This window comes from Phyllostomus hastatus, unplaced genomic scaffold (assembly GCF_019186645.2).
Source record: "Phyllostomus hastatus isolate PE091 unplaced genomic scaffold, TTU_PhHast_1.1 phas_contig_152, whole genome shotgun sequence".
Taxonomy (NCBI): Eukaryota; Metazoa; Chordata; class Mammalia; order Chiroptera; family Phyllostomidae; genus Phyllostomus; species Phyllostomus hastatus.
In genome coordinates, this window is record NW_025333622.1 from 15,286,616 (window position 1) to 15,304,914 (window position 18,299).

General features: G+C 47.7%; 1 protein-coding gene across 2 annotated transcripts in view; it reads left to right on the plus strand.

Moving 5' to 3' along the window:
• Window positions 1-296: 296 nt before the first annotated feature.
• WNT5B (Wnt family member 5B) overlaps window positions 297-18,299 on the plus strand; it is a 125,945-nt gene continuing 107,942 nt past the window's right edge. For both annotated transcript variants that reach the window (XM_045830443.1, XM_045830447.1), the window contains exon 1: window positions 297-798. The gene's annotated coding sequence lies outside the window, so the exon portion shown is untranslated. The remainder of the gene's footprint in view (window positions 799-18,299) is intronic.

Sequence of the window (18,299 nt, forward strand, 5' to 3'; positions counted from 1 at the left end):
CGGGATGGGAGGAGGCTGGGCCGTGGGGCTCCGGGGCGGGGCTCCCCACCGTACCCCAGGCAGGGCTTGGGCCGCTCAGCTCGGAGGCCGAGGGAGAAGTTGTGTCCGCTGGGCGGTGGGCAGGTGCGGAGGTCACGGTCCCAGAGCCTGGGAGGAGCCCTGGCAGTGGGGGTCGCGGGCAAGCGGGTGGGAAGGAGCGAGCGAGCGGGGGCCCCCACCCCCGCGCAGCAGCCGGGGCGGAAAGGAGGCGCGGGGGCGGGGCGGGGCGGGGCGGGGGCGCGGGCCGGGATCCGCTCGCTCAGCGCCCGCCCTGCACTCCCAGCCGAGCCGCGGCCGCCGCCCGTCCGCTGCCGATTTGGCCGAAACTTCTTGGGGTCCCGCGCTCCAGAGTAGAGGGTGCAGTCCAGCGAGGACCACGGCGGGGCAGAGCCGGTGCCCGGGACGCAAGGCCTCCCTTCATTGCGGCGCGCACGGTCTCCGCACCCGACCGAGCGCAGGGTTTCGGGCGCCGCGCCGATCTCCCGGCAGGAGCGAGCGGGGCTCCCTGGGCTCCCGGTGCCGCAGCCGCAGCCGCCCGGCCCGGGCAGCGCGCCTCCCGCGAGGGCTGCCCCAGGGTCCCGGCTCCGGCAGACGCTTTGGCGGGATCTCCGGAGTGCGGTGCGCAGTCCGGTGCGGCGGCCCGAGCAGCCCGCGCGCTGAGAGGAGCGGCCCCCACTCGCCTCGGCGCCCGGGGGACCCGGCGCAGCCGTCGCAGGAGGAGCCAGAGCCCGCGAGCCTGAGGAGCGGCGGGACGTGCAGGTAGGTGCCCGCTGCCCGCTGAGGGAAAGGGGAGCCCCCCTCCCCGGTCCCCGGCCCCCGGCCCCCAGACCTGCCGCCTGGAGACGCCCCTCTTCGGCTCCCGCCTCCGAAACTTCCTAGAGCTCTCCGGTTCCCGCCCCCTCCGCGGCCACGGGCGCTCAGCCCCCGGGAGCGGGGCCCTGCCCTCCGACGAGACCCGTGCAGCTGGCTGGTAGTGCGCAGTGCAGCGTCGGCTGAGCCCCGTCAGGTGGGGGTAGGGAACGTGGAAAGGGAAGGGGAACCCTCCCCCAGGCCTCGAAGAAAGCTGGGGCCGCTTGCCCCCTCCAGCCTGTGTGCTGGCCGGGTGCCGGGCGCCGGCGGCTGGAGTAGAGTTTTCTCGCTCTTCCCGGCAACTCGGGTGCTAGTGGCTCTCTGTCCCCGAGGGTTGGATGTCCAAGGAGGTGGCGGGGAGGTGCGGCCTGTCGGCATGCACAGGGGCATCCCGGGGGCCCTGCCTGCGCCTGTCCGAGAAGTGTGAGAGCCCCTCTGACCTCCTCGCTCACTTCGCCTGGCGTGGGCCGGCCCAGCTGGAACGCTCTGCCGAAGTCTGCGCCCGCATCAGCCAGACTGGGTGAGGGCTACATCTGGATTATTTTAGACCCGGAGGCAGTGTTAGTTGGGTGCCTCAATTCCTGCCTGAACTCGGAGCAGGTCAAGCCCTGAGTGGTGGTCTGAGATTTCAGTTTTCTTTTATTGTCTTTCTGCTCCTTATGCTCATCTATCCCTGCCCTGGGAAAAGGGGGAAGTGACCTCTGTCTCCATCTTCTCGCTGGTCCTCATGCGTATGTGGCCATGTACTTCAGTCAGAGCCAGATTTCCTGGATATTTTCATTCTCAAATCACTGTGAGATGTCGTTCAGTTTTCTTGAGGCTTGATTGGTGCTGTTTACCGAGAGAAAACTGAGGTTGCTCATTCCCGCGGCAGGAGGGGTTCCCAGTTCTGAATGGGTTGATTTGCTTTCCATCCCCACCCACCCTGCCTTCTTCACTCTTTGCCACGGGGTCACACTGGCACCAGCTTTCACTTACTATCACCCTGGCCAGAGTTACAGCCGGGTACCCGGAGGAGAAAGGGTCAGGATCCGGTTACCAGTCCCCGGAACTGCTCTAGTCACTGAGAATGTGCCCACCTGACCCAGCTGTGATGGGACATCTGTGTTGTGCCATCAGTGTGGGTGCAGAGACCTCTGGGTCAGTAGGGCAGGGCCACACTCCTGGCCACACATCAGCATTTGTGAATGCACAGGGTTAGGAGCTTAGGGGGACCTCTTCTGTGGCTAGCCCTATGGTACCATGGGGCCCTGGGAGCAGTGGGCACACCCTCAGAGAGCCTGACGACCCTTTCCTGGTGCCAGCTGCTCCTGTTGGTCTCTGGTTCACTGGTGGGGCCGGACTGCCAGTCTCAGGCATGGGCCAGTGGGTGCCGGCCCTGGTGTGTGCCCACGCACCTGTCCAGGCACACACACACACGCAGGTCCTGGCAAACACACCAACTTCGGGAGGTGAAATGCCGAGTAGTGGTTTTCCTCCATTTTAAAACAGTGTTGTCTCTGTGACACAACAGGTCTGTGGTTATAAATAGCAGGACTTGTTTGCGAGGCTCCTGTGAAGGAAAGGCAGTGCTGAGATCTCTGCACAGTTGTGAGAGGAGCGATGCAGCTGGGCTCTCACAGTGCAGGCAGGCCCAGGAGCCCAGGCGAGAAGGCAGGCTTAAAGCTAGGTCTCCCCCACTGCAGGGCGCAGCTGGAGCCAGCACCAGGGCAAGACGGAGTGGAGCAGAGGGACCTAAAGAGACAACATGTGGATAAATAGCTAAGGGCAGCCAAGAGCAACAGCCCCCTTCTTTTCCTAAAGAAAATCAGACAGAGGGTGTGTGGGGTCTGCCTGCCAGGGGAGCAGGAGCCAGCCTTAGAGGAGCTTGCCGGCCCTTTTGGTCCGTGGATTTCCTACTTTCCCAGGCCCTGATTTCTTCTGTACTTGAGTATGAGTATGTGAGGGAGGGTGTGTGTGCGCGGGGGGAGTGTTTACTCAGGGTGTCTAAAACCAGTCCTCTCTTTAGTACATTTGGTGATTGTACTAGCTCCAAGGGTGTCTTATTGGCTTGAAGTAACCCTTTTCTAAAAAATTTTCTATCCCAAAAGTTTAAGGTAAAGGGATATTGCCAAATTGCTGGGAGCCATATGCTGTGAAGTGAAAAAACCTGAGATTGTCTTCACCTGTGCATTTCACCTTTCTCTTACTATAGTGACAGCTGAAAAATTTTTTCGTTTGCACTTCTTCAGGAGGACAGAAGACCAGGCTAGCCTGCTCTGATTGTACCTCCTGGGACAGTCCTGCTGGTTTCTGGATTGTCATGGCCGGGCACCTCTGGCAGGAGAGGAGATTTTTATGTGAAGTTATACTTCTTGCCTTCTCTGAAATAAAATCCAATGTGTCCACAAAAGCTTTTCTGTCAGCCATTCTGATTTTGTTCTCCCTAGCGCCCTTTCAAACTGCCTGTCATTTATTTCCTAATCTTCTTAACAAGTCTTCAGACTCCACCTTTGTTCCAGCCCCACACCTGAATGCACAATCGGTGGTGGTGGTGGTGGTGGTGGTGGTGGTGGTGGTGATGTTTGTAACTCCTTCAGGCCTCTCAAGGTTCATAAGAACAATAGCTATAAAACTCCCCTAGTGAGGAGAGAATATGGAGGCTCTTTGCTCTCACCTCAGGGCATCCTTGGCTGGTTTTCTGTGGAGTATCTTCAAATTGTATCCAGGAGTCCAGAGAAAATCCAGCAGAGGGGTTGGGAACAAATACTATGATAAAGATGAAAAGACCTGACAGTTTTTAATCTGAGCAACTGAGCCACTTGCTAAAGTAAAAATAACTTATGCCCATCTCTGAGGAGCACCCCGTTCACTGCCCTCCCACCCGTTGGTGGGACCTGGGAAGCAGACCTGCTGTTTGGGGGTACAGTTCTGGCCTTACTTTCCCTTCAGTGAAAAGAGCAGGTGATTGCCCGGCTTCTACCAGGGCCTCTCCACCCAGCAGTTCTGTTTAGCTGCTAAATTTAAACCTCTGCCCCCTCTAGCCCAGTTGACCCATTGGCTGGCCATCTGGCCACAGGCTGGCTCCTTGGGCTGCAATTCCTGATGTCTTGGCCCCTGTGGTTGCAATTGGGCCTTTTCTTTCGTGCTGCAGGAATCCTCTTCCAGACTTTCTAAAGTTGGTCTCTCTCCTTCCTGCTTCTCCACCCATGTGGCTTCTTCCCAGCTCTTCCTCCTCCTGGGTGATTTGGCACCTGGCTGGTACTAGGGGGAAGACTGTCCCCGGAACCCTCCAAACACCATGCACGAGGGTTCAGGAAACCTAGGCCCAGGCTGCCTGGTGAACTGTCATCATTGCGCAGCCCAGCCTGGGCCCTGGGGTCCCCTCTGAGCAAGTCCGGTGCTGGCAGCAGTGCGTTTTCTGAGAATTCCTTTTTGCGCTCCTAAACCCCCAAGGAACCTAGCCCTTCCTTATGTCCTCTTCTTTGCATCACCATCTTCTCTTGAGGTTTTGCTGGGTAGGCTTATAGGGGTAGGGGAGTGGGCCATGGGGGGAGAGTGCAGATGGTGGGGGGCATATTATAGCTTGTCCGTGGGGTCTCAGTTATCTCTCCTGTGAAGTGAGGGTGTTGCGTGAGACTGTGCTAGAGGCCCCTTCCATTTCTCACATTCTCTTGTTTTAAATAGCTTTAGCTGGCTCAGTTTTGGAAATCCTTCTGCTGTGAACCAGGCCTGGGGGTGGGGAAGCAGCCAGTCAAAGGAGGTGGTTCCCACCAGAGAGGTGGAGGGGCGGAGGGGTGGCTCCAGCCGAGCTGCTTTCACGAGCTGCTTTCATGGAGTTACTGTTTCAGAAATCGTGGTCTTGCAGGCAGGTTTGTGGTGGGGCTGCAGGCTCAGGTTGTGCTCCTGGCTTTGGGCTCTGGCCCGGCAGGGGCCTCTGTGGTTAGCCAGACTCCCGAGGATTACGGGGAGGCTCTGTCTCCAGCTTCGGGTGACTTCAGAGCTGCTGCCTGAGTGCTGGGGGGAGGCACCCAGAGCTGTTCTTAAACGAGTTTCCAGTCTTCTCTTCTCTACAGCTTCCTTGAGTCCAGAAATGCTCACCCTTCAAAGGTTAGTCTTGTCTGACTAATTGATAAAGGGTCAAGAGTGGATTTCCTGAGGTCTGGAAAATTATAGCTGGGCTTAAGTTGGAAAAGGCAGTGGATTAAAAGTTCCTGGTTTACAAACTAGAGCCCCCAAAGGTCACTTTGGAATTATCTGAAATGTTCAGTCAATAGATTTGCTCTGAGTCCTGCTGGAGGAGCAAAAAATATGGTAACAAAACTATACTAACAGTAGCCCAAGGTAATACTGTTTGCTGCTGAGCCTTCCTCTGCCCTTAGAGGGGAGCTGGACTTTGCAGGGATGAGCGCAGAGCAGCCCCCAGCAGAGCAGCCCTGGGGACACAGCTCTGCCACTGCCAGGTGCCCGCACTTGCGGCATCTCCCCTGCCTGAACCAGGACTCATGCACCCCCACCCATTTCTCTTCCTGGTGGGCTGCTGGGGGGTGGTGGGATGTTCCCATTGCTGTAGGGGCGTGGAGGGCAGTGAGTCCCTTCCTAAACTCATCTCTAAGATTATATATCTTACCATATTCATCAAAGGGTTTCTCCTGGGAAAATTTGAGCAGTGAATTACTAAATACTTCGTACTAATCTTGTTTGGGGTAATCAAGCCTTTAAAGAGACTTTGTGTATAAGCATTGACCTAGAAAATGCCACATCACATTCAAAGCAGGAGCTGGTGAATGGGAGGAGGTTTCTAGATTGTACTATCAGGACAGTCCTTGAGACCAGAGGCCATAGAAAGCCAAAAAAGTAGAGACCAGGGCTTTAGAGTCAGGTGCTGGTGTGAATTGCAGCACGCAGCAGCCAGCTACAGACCTGAGCCAGGGCAGGTGACCTGACTGCTCAGTGCCTCAGTTCCCTCACTTGTGAAATGCAGATAGAAACTTGACGCTTCTCTCCTGTGATTGCTGTGAGCTAGTGGTGGTGAGGGTGCCTGTGTGCGCAGTGCTAAACCAGGCGCAGGGCACCTCGGGCTGCAGCCATGTCCGCTCTGGTGGCACTAATGGGGTACAGTGGCAGGGCGGTGCGAGTGCCCTGGCCCCTGCCCAGGACTTGCTCTGCATTTAAAGACGTAGGCTGCTTTACATGGGACGGTCACAGCACACCCATTGCTGTGTCAGCATGCGCTCACCAGTCCCGGAGGGAGTGACTCTCATGAACACCCATGGTCTCCAGTCAGGCGCAGATGTCATTTTGATCACTAACAGGGGGTCCCAGTTTGAAGAATGACCGGTGATGGGAGAGGACAGATGTTCAGGGTTGGCTGTCATGAAGGGAAGGAAAAAGTGGGGCGTTCCTTTTTCCCTTGAACACTCTCAGAGTGACCTGTTGCTCAGGCCGGACCTTTGGCTGCTGCTCTAGCGGGACCTGGAGCGTCCCTCTGTGCTGCCACGGCCAGCAAGAGAGTCTGCATGTGTGAAGGGCCAGTGAGAGCCGGTGCAGGACCCGGGGTAGGGTCTCCACGAGTGCTTCACTCCCCGTACCTTGAGCCCCAGGCACAGCCGTCTACCTGCCAGGTATCCTTTCAGACGTCTGGCACCGTCTAGGAGTCAGTGGAACTCACCTCTTTGGTCCCTGGCTGCCCCAGCACGAGTATCCAGCAGAGTCTGGTTGAATATAACATGAGAAGAACTGACAGGAAAAGGCCTCCTTTCTGCCCCCTTTTCGATGCGTGTTCTTCCCTCGGCTTCTGGGACACCTTGTTCCCCTGGTCTCCCTCGCTGGCAGCCGCTTTCCTGTTCTCTCTCTTCTCTAATACACTCTTATGGCTGTAAATACCCCCCACATGTCATTTTCCTCTCCTGCCTGCTCCTCTCCCTGGTCCTTCAGGTGACTTAAGCAGCATCTTCTGCAGGAGAGCTGCAAGGTGTCCCAGCCTGACCTTCCGACCTTCTCCCTTAAACCTGCTCTTTGCACAGTGTTCTCCGTTTCATCCTTCTAGTTGTTTATGCCATAAGCCCTGCACCCTCCCTCCCTCCTTCCCTCCACCACCCACATCCAGTCCATCAGTGAATCTTGCTAAGTCGACTTTCAGAAGACACTCAGAGCCCTGGCCACTTCTCCCACCCCTCCCCTCTCCTTCCTGGCTCATTCTACCAGAAGCTCCCTCCCCAATTACAGTTATAGCCTCCTAACTGGTCTCCCTGCTTTCGTCAGCCACAGCGATTCTGTTGAAATCTGTCAGGCCGCTTTTTCCATCAGAGCCCTCTGATGGCCTTCAGTCCCACACGGGATACAGGCAGAGTCTTTGGAGAGCTCACGAGCCTGGATGATCTGACCGCTGCTTCCCTCTGTGGCCTCATCGAGCCTGTCCTTCATGCTAGTCTAGCAGGCTGGCCTCTCTCTTGTCTGTGAGCTCACAGGCATGCGTCTGCCGCGGGTTCACAGCTGGTTGTTCCTCTGCCCTCCCCGCCTCTTCCAGCCCCTTCTCAGGCCTTTCCTCAAGTGTCCTCCCAGCAAGGCCTTCTGTGACTCCCCTGTACCAGCTGCCCTCCTTCCTACCTGTTCCCGAGCCCCCTTCTCCGCTTTATTTTTCTCCATTGAGCATACATATTTTATATATTTTACTTACTTGCTCTCTTGTCTGCTTCCTCTTACTAGAATATAAAAACTAAGAGGGTAGGGATTTTTGTCTGTTTTCACTGTTGTATCTGGAGCACACACAACAGTGCCTGGCACATCTTGGGTGAAGGAATTACGTGAATGAGGGACGGGGTCTGTGTGTCAGCAGGGACAGTCTGATGGTAGAGGGGTTGACCGCCCTCCGGTCTGTGAGCTCCCTGTCCTTGCCTTCCGCCTCACCAGCCTGTAGAGGTTGGGCAGCTGGTGAGGACGTATGGCCAGTTACATACCTCTACTTATTTAACTGTTGAAATTAAGACACATTCACCGAAAATCACTAATTTTTCCCACTTTTCAATTCATTCATATTTTCGTTGAAAAATATGAAGAAAAATCAAAATTACCCCAAGTCAGAGATCACCATTAATAATATTTTGTTGCATTCCATTTTAGTCTTTCTACACATCTGTGTGCGAGCACATGCATGCTGTCAAACATGTGTGTTTCTTTAAAAAATACTGTTTTATGTTTATTTTAAAGTATATTTTATTGATCAGGCTATTACAGTTGTCCCATTTTTTTCTCCACTTTATTCCCCTCTACCCTGCACCCCCCCTCCCACCATCGTTCCACCCCTTAGTTCATGTCCATGGGTCATACATTTGAGTTCTTTGGCTTCTCCATTTCCCATACTATTCTTACCCTCCCCTTGTCTATTTGTACCTACCATTTATGCTACTTATTCTCTGCACCTTTTCTTCCATCCCATCCCCCCCACTGATAACTATCCCTGTGATCTCCATTTCTGTGATTCTGTTCCTGTTCTAGTTTGCTTAGTTTTTGTTTTTGTTTTTTAGGTTCAGTTGTTGATAGTTGTGAGTTTGTTGTCATTTTACTGTTCATAGTTTTGATTGTCTTCTTTTTCTTAGATAAGTCTCTTTAACATTTCATGTAATAATGATTCTTCTTTAACTCCTTGGTTGTCAGACTTCCATACATTTTGATTTTCTGAAGTTCTGGTTGTTTCTTGTTTTTAAATTTGTTGTTGTCCTTCTTTTGGTTGTGCAAGGAGCCACAATCTGTCTACCGTATGAAAGGGTCAAATCTTGGTCAAAAGTTCAAAAAAAGTTATTTATTTTTAGAGAGAGGAGAAGGGCAGGAGAAAGAGAGGGAGGGAAACATCAATCGGTGCCTCTTGGACACCCCCAACCAGGGACCTGGCTGGCAACCCAGGCATGTACCCCGACTGCAAATGGAGCCAGTGACTTTTCGGTTTGTGGGACAGTGTCCAACCCATTGACCCACACCAGTCAGGGCCACATGCATGTTTTTTACATGCTTGTCTGCCTTCTGGATGGTAATGAAGATGGTAATCTTCAGTGTCTATATGGTCTGGTGAATAGCAGGTGCATAAAATTGTAGCATAAAGGAATGAATGGACAGTGTGGTAAGTAGTTGACATCTAGGCAGAGCCAGTCCCACTGGTTTCTTTCCCTTTTTGGTTCATGAGCTGCATGGCAAATATATCTTTACCACTTTTGTTTCCTGATGGTTCTAAGACTGTGTTTGTAAACCTCGGCACTATTTATTACTTGGGACCCAATAATTCTTTGTTGTAGGAAGCTGTGCTGTGCATGTAGCCAAATCCCTGACCTCTACCCATTAGATGCCAGTAGCACCTGCCTACCAGTGATGACAGCCAGAAAGTCACTAGACATTGCCAAATATCCCACTGGAGGCCAAATTGCCTCTTGTTAAGGACTGCTGTTCTAAAGTGTCTCTATTCTATCCTGACAATCTTTCCTTATTTTCTTTTCCCCTAAATCTTTTGGTATTGCTATGAAGTTCTCATCCTATTTCTGTGCTGCTATATGAGTGTGCCCTTATACATCAGATGTGAATTTTGGCCCCAGCTCTCTCACCAGCTGCTTGTCTCTGGCCCACTCCCCACAGGACTTCTCTCATTTGCTCCCAGAGGAATCACAGGTCATCTTGATTCCCCTGCTGCTGACCTCGTCCCCTTCCTGCTCAGAATGCTTGAGTGACTCCTCGTTTCCCTGCTAAATTCATGTGATATATTTACTCTGGCATTCAGTATCCATCCAAATCTTTTTTTAAATACATTTTATTGATTGTACTATTACAGTTGTCCCAATTTTTCTCCCATTGCCCCCCTTCGTCCTGTACCATCTTTCCCTCCAGCACTCCCCACACCATTGTTCATGTCCATGGGTCATGCATATAAGTTTTTTGGCTTTTCCATCTCCTATACTACTCTTTTTTTTTAAGATTTCATTTATCTATTTTTAGAGAGAGGAAGGGAGGGAGAAAGAGAGGGAGAGAAACATCAATGTGTGGTTGCTTCTCATGCGCCCCTGACCAGGGAACTGGCCTGCAACCCAGGCATGTGCCCTGACAGAATCGAACCAGCAACCCTTTGGTTTGCAGGCCTGCGCTCAATCCACTGAGCTACACCAGCCAGGTCCCATCTCCTATACTACTCTTAACACCCCCTGTCTATTTTGTACCTACCATTTATGCTTCTTAATCATTGCACCCTTTCCCCCATTCTCCCTCTTCCCCCTCCCAGCTGATAACCCTCCAAATGATCTTCATATTTGTGATTCTGTTTCTGTTCTGGTTGTTTGCTTAGTTTGCTTTTTTTAGATTCAGTTGTTGATCATTGTGAATTTGTTGCCCTTTTGATGTTCATAGATTTGATCTTCTTCTTTTTCTTCCGTAGAGAAGTTTTCTTCCATTATTTTTTCAAGTAAGTTTTCAATTTTTTGCTCTTCCTCTTCTTCTGTGATTTGACTATTGGTACATTAAAGTTGTCCTGGAGGTTCCTAAGTTTATCCTCATTTTTTTAAAATTCTTTTTTCCTTCCTGTTGTTCTGATTGAATGCTTTTCCTTCCTTGTGTTCCAAATCGTTGATTTGATTCTTGGCTTCATCCTCTCCACTGTTGGCTCCTTGTAGATTTTTCTTTATTTTACTTAGTGTAACTTCATTTCTTCTCTTATGCTCTTGCTGTACTCAGTGAGTTCTGTGAACATCCTGATCACCAATGTTTTGAACTCTGCATCTGATAGGTTGGCTATCTCCTTTTTGCTTAGTTCTTTTCCTGGAGTTTTGTCCTGTTTTTTCATTTGGGCCATGTTTCTTTTTCTCCTCAATTTGGCAGCCCCCCTTGTGTTTGTTTCTGTGTATTAGGTGGAGCTGCTTTGACTCTCTGTAAAGGGCACCTATAAATTGTGTGGGGTGTAGCCTTAAGTCATTGCCAGGTCAGGCAGATGGCTTCACTGCTTTGTGGCTGTGTGTGAAGTGAGGACTCGGAGAGGGGACAATGCCCCTGCTTGGCTTTTGGAGGTTTGCCTGGCACCTGCCCTGTTTCCAGTCACTTTACCCACTTCCCATATGCAACTGACACCCTTCTAGCTGTTGCCTTGGTGGTGAATCCCAGAGTGAGTGGGTCTGTATATTTTCTAAGTCTGTACAGGCCCTTTAAATGAATTCTCCTGAAAATCTGACATTTTCTTCCATGCCTCAACCGCCACTAGTTTTTACAGCCAGAAGTTATGGAGATTTATCTTCCCAGAACTCTGGGAACTTGCCAGGACATGGGTTTGAATCCTGACTCAGCCACACCCATCCTACAGCTATTTAGTTTTCCTGAGCTCTCAGTTCTTCATCTTTTAAACAGGAGTAATAATGCCCAACTCATAAGATTATTTTGAGAATTCACTGTTATCATTTACTTAAATTAGAGTGATTCCTGCACATAGTATGTGCTCAGTGTTAGCTCCCTCCTTTAACTCTGCACCAAAAAAATGAGTGTGTCTGGAAACGGTCACCTTGATGCTCCAAATACCATGCTGCTCAGGGTGTGGTCCTAAAGAACTGAGTGTTTTATAATTTGGTTTCTTTGACATTGAGGAGACAAAGGAGACCCAGAAATTCACTTATGTGATGGCTACTTTTACCAAAGTGTTGTGAAAAGCTCAGCAGCTTCTGGCCCTTGGAATTTCCCAGGAAGGGCCCAGTATGAGAGGGGGGTTCCTGGAGGGTAGCATTGGTGCTCACTCACCTTCGTTCCCCCCACCCCACAGTCCCAGCAGCCAGCATTTGTTACCATTCAGTAACACTGTTAAAATGGTGAGGTGGTGACTCCCATGGTCACAATCCCCATGGGTCTTACATCGCCATATTTCATCAACACTAAGACACATTTTAACATATCTGAGGTCAGGATTCATCTTAAAGTCAGTGTGTTATCTAATTAAGAATACTTTCCTTTCTTAGGTACAAAATAATGGTGCATTTTACAATTGGCAGCATGTGAAGTTTGATGAAATGAGGTAATGTTATTGATTGCTGTTTACTGAGATGGTGTATTGTCTTTTCCTGAAGCCTGCCTTAGTGCTCCCTTGGAAATGTACTTCTGTTGTCTTGCAAAATAGAGTATTTAGAGTGGTACCTTCATTTGAACATCTGTTGTCTGAGTTAAAACTGAACTAGGAAATTCTAGGCAAAGACCAGATGTCCCATGGACTCTGCACCCCAGTGCGAGAGGATGGATGCTCCCGGCACGCCCCCCACGCCCCTGGTCTCTGTGAAATGCAAGTCTAGGGTTACTGTCCCTGTAACCAGGGATCTTGGGCAAAATATACCTTGGACAAAACTCCCTGTCCTCATTTGTAAATGCGTTCACAATGTACCACCCCGCCTTGCCTGCCTCACAGAGTTGTTGTAGGGTTAAGTGCGACAGTGTGCATGAAAGTGGTTTATAACCAATGTAAGGCACCATCTGTGCTCACAGGATGTGAAGAGCGGACAGGTATGTGACCAGAGAATTATTAAACCTGCCGATAAACCACAGCCTCAGGTGACTCAGTGTTGATTCATGCCTGGCACTTGTCGTTTTATTTCTCTCTTTCTACTAGAGTTTTTGAAAAGTTTATAGAAGCTTATCTGGCGAAGGGAAATAGTATCTAGAAGTTTCAAGAAGAAACATCCCGTAACTAGAATGTAAGCTTCCCACTCCCTCATTTTATACTTTCCTGTGTACTGCCTTGGCATTAGAACAGATAAAATATCAGTAACATTAGCACAGACACCTTTATCAGGAAAGAGTAAGTGAAATCTCTTATGCACAGTGCTTAAGAAATCAGGTTCTGCAGCCCGGTTGGTGCTGGCTGAGTCCTGGCCCCCAAACTCACCAGCAGTGTGACCACCACCCGGAAGTGACCTTGGGCAAGTTACTCAAACTCTCTTGACCTCAGTTTCCTCATCTGTTAAAATCCTCTGGGGGTCCTTGTGAAGGTTAAATGAAACACACGGAAAGCACTTAGCAGGACCTTGCACACAGAAAGCACCCAGCGAATGTTCACTTTAATTATGTTTCTAAATGACCACACCAAAAACAAAACAAAAAAATGCTATTGTGCAATCTCTAGGGACTAGTTCTGCTGGCTTCATCAAAAGCTTGGTTATGTCTGGAAAGAGGGGATAGAGTTAGTGTTATTTTCATACTCAAACATGGTCTTAATAAACTATACAAACATGTCAGTTCTACAGTAATCCAATCTCAATAATACTGTATTTTCAAATACATGGTTTGTTATACTGGAACTAAATCAGGAGGATCCTGGTCCAAACCTTACCAGACAGCTTTTAAATGTTTTCTTTCAAGCCAGATTGTTGCAGTGCACTGTCAGCCGTCCCATGGACTGAGGAAGGGTCCTGAGTGGTGTCTCATTTTCATGCTTAAAAGCCTGGGAGGCTTGCTTCTGAAAAATATCATGAACTTGCTTCCACAATCTGTTTGCATTTGAGAATTAGGGGAAGTCTCAGCAGTGTCAAAGCTCATGAACTTCATGTATTCTTGTGGCCAAATGGTGGCGATGTTACTTGTTTTTTCTTTTTAATTGACTTTATTGAAGTATAACTTGCATACAATAACACTGTAAGTATATCGTACAATAAACTTGGACACGTTTTCACACCCATGCAACCACGACCCCAGTCAAGATATGTCTACTTCCCTGGCCCCCTGACAGTCTCCGCATTGCACTGTCCTGCCCCCAGCTCAGGCAACCACTCATCGGATTTACGTCAGTCTAGATTAGTTTTATCTGTTCTAGAATTTCACATAAATAGAATTATACCCGAACTCTTAGTTTCTTCCCCTTAGCTCTTTGTTGTCCAGCTTCTTTGGCTCAGCATAACATCTGTGAGATTTTTCCATGGTGTTGAGGTATTATTAGTTCATTTCTTTCATTGCTGGAGAGTGTTGTATTGAGTGAACATGCTACAATTTGATTATTTACTTTTGATGGACATTTGACTATTCCAAGTTTTGGTTAATATGACAGTTTCTGTTTGTTAATTGGGATGTTTAGTCTACTTACATTTAATACCATCTTTTAACTTTTTATTTTAAAATCATTTTAGACTTACAGAAATGGTGCAGAGAAATGCACCATTCCTGTATGTATACCCTTTGCTTAGTTTCCCCTAATGTTAATATTTTACGACAGAAAGTTAACACTGTTAACTGTATTAAGTAACTTACAGATTTTGTTCCAATTTTGCCAGCTTTCACCTAATGTCTTTTTCTGGCCCCAAATCCAGTTCAGTGTCACACATTAAATTTAGTTGTCACATGTCCTTAGTCTCCTCCAGTTGGTGACACTTCCTCAGTGTCTCCTGTTTTCCATCATCTTGATGCATGGAGGTGTGCATTATGGAGGCCCCTCAGCTCCAGTTGTCTGTGTTTTCTCATGAGTAGCCCGAGGTTGTGCATTTTGGGCAGGAATGCCACAGAAGAGATGTGTCTTTCTTAGTGCATCATGTCAGGAGGTACCCGATCTGTTTCTTATTGTTGGTGATATTAAGTTTTGATCAGTTAATATAATTGTTATATAGTTTGGTTTAAGTCTATCATGTTGCTATTTGTTTTCCATTCATTCCCTCTCCTGATTTTTATTGTTATTGCTCTAGGGCTAACTGTCTGCATCTTAACAAACCAGAATATTAGAGTATCTCTTTAGAGTCACTGTGTGTGTGCCTCTCACAGTCCATACTTCCCAGGTGTGATGAACTTAAACAGGGTAGTTCCGTTTGCCTGCTGCCATGTCTAAGTCCGTTGTCATATCTTTTACTTCTGCATCTGCCATACACTCCTCTTATACAGTCAGTGCTTTTGCTTTAAACAGTCAGTTGTCTTTTCAGTAAATTATGAGAAGAAAAGAGTCTTTTATATTAGGTTGGCCAAAAGGTCCATTACATTTTTTCTGTAAAATAAAAGACACATTTTTTCATTTTCACCAATAACTTTGTTGATTTGGAGAGTTCAAGTATGTCAGCCATCTACTGCTATTAGCTTCTAGTGGGAAGAGGCCAGGGGTGCTGCTAAACATTTCCCAATGCATAAGACAGCACTACAGCAAAGAATTATTTTGCCAAAATGTCAATACTATCAAGAAACTTCGCAGAACACTTTTGACACATTTGATCAGTGATGGCACCTTCTCCATACACTGCACAAATCTTTTTTTTTTTTTTTTTGCTTTTCAGATGTGTTTTCACCTTTCTTGAAATAATAAAGCATAATATGCTGAAAATGTTGTGTATCTTCTTCCATCTTCAGTATTAAAATGGCTGCACAAAAATTCACCAATTTTGTTAAGTTTTTAAAAAAATGCATGCTGTGGATGGAACTGGCAAGCATTACGCTAAGCGAAATAAGCCAGGCAGTGAAAGACAAATACCATATGATATCACCTTTAATAGGAACCTAAACAACAAAACAAATAAACAAGCAAAATATAACCAAAGACACTGAAATAGAGAATAGACCAGAGGGGAGAGGGGAGGGAATTTCAGGGGAAAAGGGGAAGGGTTTGCAAGAACAAGTATAAAGGACACATGGACAAAAACTAGGGGGGTGGAAATGGGAGGGAGATGGAGAGGGCTGGAGGGTGGGCCGGGATGGGAGTAAAAGGCAGAAAACTGTACTTGAACAACAATTAAAATAAACAAAATGCATGCTGAAATGACAACTGTCACAATAAAATCTAACAAAATTGTTTTAAGTGAAGTTAAAGACAACTAAGCACTACTAGAGCCATTGTACAGAAAACACTAAATGGAGTTTGTGTCCAACCCAATGCTTACACTGTTATTTACCATTTCAGGTGTTCTCCATTCTTTCTCACAGACCCAGGTTTCCACCCTGATGGATGTCTCTTGAGTGTTCCTGATAGTGCAGGTCTGTTCCTCTCAGCTTTTGTTCACCTGAAAATGTCTCTACTTCATTCTTGTTTTTGAAGGATATTTTTGCTGACTATAAAATTCATTTTTGTGAGTGTAGGCCTGCGAACCAAAGTGGTGCTGGTTCAATTTCTAGTCAGGGCACATGCCTGGGTTGTGGGCCAGGTCCCCAGTGGCAGGCTGATGAGAGGCAACCACACATTGAAGTTTCTCTCCCTCTCTTTCTTCTTCCCTTCCCCTCTCTCTAAAAATAAATAAATAAAATCTTTAAAAATCATTTTTAATATATTTTATTGATTATGATATTATAGTTGTTCCATTTATTTTCTCCCCTTTATTCCCCTCCACCCTGCACCACCCCTCCCACCAGCATTCCCCTGCGTAGTTCATGTCCTTGGGTTGTTGTACATATAAGTTCTCTGGCTTTTCCATTTCCTATACTATTCTTAACCTCCCCCTGTCTATTTTGCACCTACCATTTATACTTCTTGTTCCCTGTACCTTTTCTCCTACTCACCCCCTCCCAACTGATAACCCTCTATGTGATCTCTATTTCTGTGATTCTCTTCCTCTTCTAGTTGTTTGCTTAGTTTGCTTTTGTTTTTTTGTGTGTTTAAGTTGTTGATAGTTGGGAGTTTGTTATCATTTTACTGTTCATATTTTTAATCTTTTTTTAGATAAGCCTCTTTAACATTTCATATAATTAGGGATTGGTGATGATTAACTCCTTTAACTTGACCTTATGTGGGAAGCACTTGATCTGCCCTTCCATTCTAAATGATAGCGTAGCTGGGTAGAGTCATCTTGGGTGTAGGTCCTCGCCTTTCATGACTTAGAATACTTCTTTCCAGCTCCTTCTTGCCTGTAAGATTTCTTTTTAGATATCAGCTGGTAGTCTTAGGGGAACTCCTTTGTAGGTAACTGTCTTTTTCTCTTGCTGCTTTTAAGATTCTCTCCTTATCTTTAATCATCTTTCCTCTTGAATAATGTAATGATGATGTGCCTTGGTGTGTGCTTCCTTGGGTCCAGATTCTTTGGGACTCTCTGAACTTCCTGGACTTCCTGAAAGTCTATTTCCTTTGCCAGATTGGGGAAGTTCTCCTTCATTTTTTCCAATGAGTTTTCAATATCTTGCTCTTCCTCTTCTCCTTCAGCACCTCTGTGATTTGGATGTTGGAACATTTAAAATTGTCCTGGAAGTTCCTAAACCTCTCCTAATCTTCTTGAATTCATGTTCCTTCATTCTGTTCTGGTAGTATGTTATTTCTTCCTTCTGGTTCAAATCGTTGATTTGAGTGTCAGTTTCCTTGCCTTCATTGTTGGTTCTCCATATATTTCTCTTTATTTCACTTGGCGTAGCCTTCACTTCTTCCTTTATTTTGCAACCATACTTAACCATTTCTATGAGCATCCTGATTAGCAGTGTTTTGAACTGTTACATCTGTTAGGTTGGCTATCTCTTCATTGCTTAGGTCTATTTTTGGAGCTTTGATTTGTTCTTTCATTTGGACAATATTTTTTTTGTCTCCGCGCGCCTATTATGTTGTAAGAGGTGAAGCCTTAGGTGTTTGCCAGGGCGAGGCAACTCTGCATTGTGGCACTGAATGTGGGGCAGGGGTCCGAGTGGGAACAATGCTGCTTGCTTGGCTGTCCGCCAGCTTTCAGTCACTTCCTCTGCTACCCACAAGCAAATTGGGCCTTTCTGGTGCTGATTCCCAAGTGAGTGGGTTTGTGTACATTCTAGGACTCCGTGGGTCTTGCCAGCAAACTCTCTTGTGAGGCTAGAAGTTTCTCCCGCCACATCAACCCCCACAGGCTTTTCCAATTGGAGGTATGGAGGCTTTGTTTCCCTGGGCTGGAACCCTGGGTTACGTGTTCTGTCTCTCTCCCCAGTTGTTCCTCGTGGTTTATCTGCACACAAATGTGGGACCTCCCAGTCTGCCAGCCGCCACCTTGCTGCATGTCCTTATTACTTCAGCTGCCCAACTCCGCCCCTCCTACCAGTCTGGATGAATGTTTCTTCTTTAACTCCTTGGTTGTCGGACTTCCATACAGTTTGATTTTCTGGCAGTTCTGGTTATTTTTTGTTTTTAAATTTGTCATTGTCCTTCTTTTGGTTGTGTGAGGAGGCATAGTGTATCTACCTATGCCTCCATCTTGGCCAGAAGTCCATTTTTTTCTTTTAACTCTTAAAGGTATTGTTCATTTTGTTCTGTTCTTTGTAGTTTTTGATGAGAAGTCAGATGTCTTCAATTTTTTTTTGTTTATTGATTTTTATAGACAGAGGACAAGGGGGAGAGAGAGTAGGGAAAAAGAGAGAGAGAGAGAAACATTGATTGTTGTTGTATTTATTTATGTCTTCATCGGCTGTTTCTTGTATGTGCCCTGACCAGGGATAGAACCTGCAACATTGGTGTATTGGGATGATGCTCTGACCAACGGTGCTACCTGGCCAGGGACAGCTGTCTTTTTTAAAAAACGTTTGTTCCC